The sequence below is a fragment of the Onychomys torridus genome, chromosome 1, assembly GCF_903995425.1.
Source record: "Onychomys torridus chromosome 1, mOncTor1.1, whole genome shotgun sequence".
In the NCBI taxonomy this organism is placed as follows: Eukaryota; Metazoa; Chordata; class Mammalia; order Rodentia; family Cricetidae; genus Onychomys; species Onychomys torridus.
Genome location: NC_050443.1, coordinates 157,667,902 through 157,673,901, shown reverse-complemented (window position 1 = coordinate 157,673,901; position 6,000 = coordinate 157,667,902).

Here is a 6,000-nt window from a genome sequence, read left to right as displayed (position 1 = left end):
CTACAGTACTGGCCACACCAACCTGAAGACCTAAATTCAATCTGCAGCATATGTATAATGACCACGCTTTGAGGTGTGTACGTGTTATACCAACACTGGGAAGAGAGAAAGGGAGATCCTGGGAGCTTGCTGGACACCCAACCCAGCCTAAAGAGTGAGCTTTATGTCCTGGTGGGATACACTATCTCAGAAAACAAGCTTGTCATCTCCTGAGAAACAACACCAAGGTTCACCTCTAACTTTCACATATGTGTATGTATATGGACATGCACTCTCTCACATATATGCACCTAAATATGCACACACATTTACACACCCACATTCATACATGTATAACAGAATGTGATGAGGAAGGTGATACCAAAGCTCTTTGGCTGAGCATCACTTAGAGTCACTGGAAGTATATTTATATATCCTTTATCTTTTATATATCTATGTATCTTGTCTCTGCTATGTCTATCAATCTATGCTTCTACCTATCTATCTTATTAGGTCTGTCTCTTAAGAAAAATTAGCAATTAAAGAAGTTATTTTCTTGGCATTGTTTTTATTATTTATCTTAAAGTTTTCTGAGCATATATTTATAGAGTGTAAATAATTAATTTTGCTATCCTTCAGGCATTTTCATTAAGAAAATATTTTCATTTATTTTACACACCAATCAAAGGTCCTCCCTTCCCTCCTCCCACCTACCCCAGCCTCCCAACTCAAACCACCCCCACTCCCTCCCACAAGAAGGCAAGGACTCCTATGGAGAGGCACATCTAGTAGAGGCAATTCCAAGACCTTCCCCTTGCCTTAAGGCTACACAAGGTGTCCCATCACAGGTAGATGGGTCCAAAAAGTCCATTCATGCACCAGGGATGGATTCTGATCCTACTTCCAGGGGGCTTCCCAAGGAGATCAAGCTACACAACTGTCTTGCCATGCAGAGGGCGTAGTCCTCATGAACATTGATGCAAAAATACTCCATAAATACTGGAAAACAGACTCCAAGAACACATCAAAACAATTATACAACATGACCAAGTAGGCTTCATCTCAGGTATACAAGGTTGGTTCAACATACAAAATCCATCAATGTAATACACCATATAAACAAACTCAAAGAAAAAAAAAACATGATCATCTCACTAGATGCAGAAAAGGCATTTGACAAAATCCAAAACCCCTTCATGATGAAGGTCTTGGAGTGATCAGGAATATAGGGAACATACCTAATCATAATAAAGGCAATTTACAGCAAGCCAACAGCCAACATCAAATTAAATGGAGAGAAACTCAAAGCAATACCACTAAAATCAGGAACAAGGCAAGGCTGCCCCTCTCCCAATACTTATTCAATATAGTACTTGAAGTGCTAGCCAAAGCAATAAGACAACATAAGGAGATTAAAGGCATACAAATTGGAAAGGAAGAAGTGAAGCATTCCACATTTGCAGATGACATGATAGTATACATGAGTGACTCCAAAAATTTAAACAAGGAACTGACACAGCTCTTAAACACCTTCAGCAACACAGCAAGATACAGCCCTCCTATATACAATAGACAAACAGGCTGAGAAGGAGATCAGAGATAGATCACCCTTTACAATAGCCACAAATGATATAAAATCCCTTGAGGTTATGCTAACTAAGCATGTGAAGTACCTATATGACAAGAACTTTTTAAGTCCCTGAAAAAAGAAATTGAAGAAGATGTCAGAAAATGGAAAGATCTCCCATGTTCATGCATAGGCAGGATTAACGTAGTAAAAATGGCCATCTTACCAAAAGCAATGTGCAGATTCAATACAATCCCCATCAAATTAACCAACACAATTCTTCACAGACATGGAAAGAATAATACTCAACTTCATAGGGAAAAACAAAAAACGCAGGATAGCCAAAAAGAAATCTGTACAATAAAACAATCTCTGGAGGCATCATGATCCCCGACCTCAAGCTCTACTATCGAGCCACCATAATAAAAACAGCATGGTACTGGCATAAAAACCAACATGTGGACCAAAGGAATTGAATTGAAGACCCTGACATTAGCCGGAACACCTATGAACATAAAATTTTTGACAAAGGAGCCAAAACTGTACAATGGAAAAAAGAAAGCATCTTCAACAAATGGTGCTGGCATAACTGGATGTCAATGTGTAGAAGGCAGCAAATAGATCCATATCTGTCATCGTGCACAAAACTTAAGTCTAAGCGGACCAAAGACCTCAACATAAATCCAGTTACTCTGAACCTGATAGAAGAGAAAGTAGGAAGTAGTCTTGAACTCATTGGCACTGGAGATCACTTTCTAAATATAACACCAATAGCACAGATACTGAGAGAAACAATCAATGGGATATGTTGAAACTGAGAAGCTTTTGTAGAGCAAAGGACACAGTCAACAAGACAAAGCAACAGCCTACAGAATGGGAAAACGTCTTCACCAACCCCACATCTGACAGAGGGCTGATATCCAGAATATGTAAAAAACTCAAGAAATTAGACATCAAAATGCCCAACAGTCCAATTAAGAAAAGGGCTATAGAACTAAACAGAGAATTCTCCACAGAGGAAGTTCAAATGGCTGAAAGACATTTAAGGACTTGCTCCACATTCCTAATTATCCGGGAAAAGCAAATCAAAACAACTCTGAAATACCACCTTACACCAGTCATAATGGCTAAGATCAAAAACACAGAAGAAAGCTTATGCTGAAGAGTACAGGAGCAAGGTGAACTCTCCTCCACTACTGGTGGGAATGCAAGCATGTACAGCCACTTTGGAAATCAATATGGCACTTCCTTAGAAAATTGGAAATCCATCTCCCCCAAGACCCAGCTATAGCACTCTTGGGCATATACCCAAGGAATGCTCAATCATACCACAAGGGCATTTGCTCAGCTATGTTCATATCAGCATTGTTTGTAACAACCAGAACCTGGAAACAACCTAGATGCCCTTCAACTCAAGAATGGATAAAGAAAATATGGTACATATACACAATGGAGTACTACTCAGCAGAGAAAAACAATGACACCATGAGGTTTGGAGGCAAATGGATGGATCTAGAAAAAATCATCCTGAGTGAGGTAACCCAGACTCAGAAGGACGAACATGGTATGTACTCACTCATAGTAGGATACTAGATGTAAAACAAAGATGACTAGACTGCTATTCACAACTCCAGGTAGGCTACTTAGAAAACAGGACCCTAGGAAAGACACCGGAATCGCCCAATGACAGAGAAATGGATGAGATCTACATGAACAACCTGGAGGACAGTGGGAGTAATGAAGGGCAAGGTTTGTGGGAAAGAAAGCTTAGAGGAACAGGAGATCCCAGCTGGATCAAGAACAGAAAGGGAGAACAAGGAATAACAGACCATGATAAATGATGACCACAGGAGAACAGGAATAGGCAGAGTGCTGGAAAGGTCCCCAGAAATCCAAAATGACACATCCTCTGTAGACTGCTGGCAATGATCGAGAGAAAGCCTGATCTCACCTAGTCTGGTGATCAGATGGCCAAACACCCTAACAGTTGTGCTGGAACTCTCATCAAATAACTGATGGAAGTGGATGAAGAGATCCTCAGCCAGGCCCCAATTGGAGCTCCAGGACTCCAATTGTCGTGAAAGAGGAGGGACTGTAAGAGTGTCAGTTGTTGAGACCAAGATTGTAGAGGCACAGGGACAAAAAGCCACAAATGGAAGCACATGAATTATGAACCAAAGGCTGTGGAGCCCCCAGCTGGAGCAGGCCCTCTGGATAAGTGAGACAGTTGAAAAGCTTGAACTGTTTGGGAGGCATCAGGCTGTGGGACCAGGACCTGTCCTTAGTACATGAGCTGGCTGTTTGGAACCTTGGGCTTACATAGGGACACTTTGCTCAGCCTGGAAGGAGGGACTGGACTTGCCAGTACTGAATCCACTAGGTTTAAATGAATCCCCAGGGGAGTCTTGGCCCTGGAGGAGATGAAAATGGAAGGGAAGGGATGGGTGGAAGGTGGAGGCAGGGGTGGAAGGTGGGAAGAAATGGGAACCCATGGCTGATGTGTAAAATTAAAACACAAATATAATAAATTTTAAAAAAGAAAAAAATGTTCGATAAAAACCTTTCCACAAAAAAAGAGACCTCCTCTAGAAAGAAAGGGGAAAAAAAGAGACATTTAAGGTCTCCAAAGAGAACAGATGAGACACTGCACCAGTGACTCTGCCTTGATTATGGCAATGCCAACCTCTGGGAAAAACTGCCCCATGCCTTGCCTGTCACCAGGAATCTGCAAAATATGTGGACACTGCATTGACTGCTGTACCCTGCTTTATCAAAGTAAGGTTAATTTCCCCAAGTTCTTCCTCTGCAAGAAAAATTCCTCAGACCTGAGTCTCAGAGCTAAAGGCCCACTGCTCTTTGAGAAAACTGAAGATTAAATATTGCTCTTTCCTGACAGCTGAAGACCAACTGCTTCTGCAATGAAACATGTAAGCCTTAAATGACTGTCTAAGTAAGACTCTGCCATTTTAATTGCTGAAGAAAAACATTTAGATTATAAGTCCTACTCAACTTTATCCTTCACAGATCTCTGATGACATTGATGTCTAACTAAACTAGTTTTGACAACAGAACACACCAAGCTTCCTTGTCAGATTTCATCACATGTATAGTTTACCTTGGTGGCAGGTAAGACTGAAAAAGATTTGGAGTTTCTAAAGGTTATGAGAAAAAGACAAATAAGTTATGTAGGTCAAGAAAAAAAAGAATGATACAAGTTATGTGTGTCTAAAAAAGTAATTTAGGGGGGCTGGAAAGATGGCTCAGTAGTGAAGAGCACTGGTTGCTCTACCAGAAAACCCAGGTTCAATTCCCAGTACCCACATGGTGGCTCACAACTGTCTGTAACTCTAGTTCCAGGGGGTCTGACACCTTCAAACCAGTGCACATAAAATAAATTTAAATAAATTTTTAAAAAAGAAAGTAATTTAAAATATATAGTGCAGATGTGTGCTGGTTCAGGTGCAGGCCACACCAGTCAGAAGAACAGTGAGTGACCACCCTGCCAGTTGAACTGCTTCACTCCCTAGATTCCATTCCCAAGACCCATCCCACCCTTCCCCCACCTCACCCTCCATCCCACAACTGACCCCTACTTCTAATGCCAGAGGACTTTAGCTGCTCAGGTGCAAGCCACACAAATGGAAGAAATCAATAAAACCCTTAAAGAATGTCAAGAATGCCTCCCAAAAAAAAGACAGAAAGAAACCAAACACACAGACAGACGAAGGAAACTGTTCAAGACCTGAAAATCCAAGTAGAACAATAAAGAAAATCAGGAAAGGGAAAAATCTAAGTAAGCAAATAGGAACTACAGAAGCATATATCACCACTAGAATACAGGCAATGGAAGAGAGAATCTCAGGCATTGAAGATACAATGGAAGAAATAGATTAATCAGTCAAAGAAAATCTACAATGTCCCTAACACAAAACACTCAGGAATCCTGGGACACTATAGAGACCAAACCCAGGAATAAAAGGAATAGAAGGAGAAGAATCCAGCTCAAGAAAATATATTTAACCAAATCATAGAAAAAAATTGCTAACCTAAAAAAGGACATGCAGGTATGAAAAACTTACAGAACACCAAATAGATTGGACCAGAAAAGAAAGTTTCTACATCACATAATAATCAAAACTGAACATACAGAAGAAAGAATCATAAAGGCTGCAAAGGAAAAGGACCAAGTAGCACATAAAGGCTACTTAAAATTACACTCAACTATTAAAATTATACTCAACTTCTCAACTGAGACTCTGGAAGATAGAAGAGTCTGGACAGAACACTTGAATACTTAAAAAGACCATGGATGCCATCTCAGACTACTATACTCATCAAAACTTTCAATTACCATAGATGAAGAAAGCAAGATGTTCCATGACAAAGTCAAATTTAAACAATATCTATCCATAAATTTAGCCCTACAGAAGGCTTTAAAGGAAAACTAAATGCAA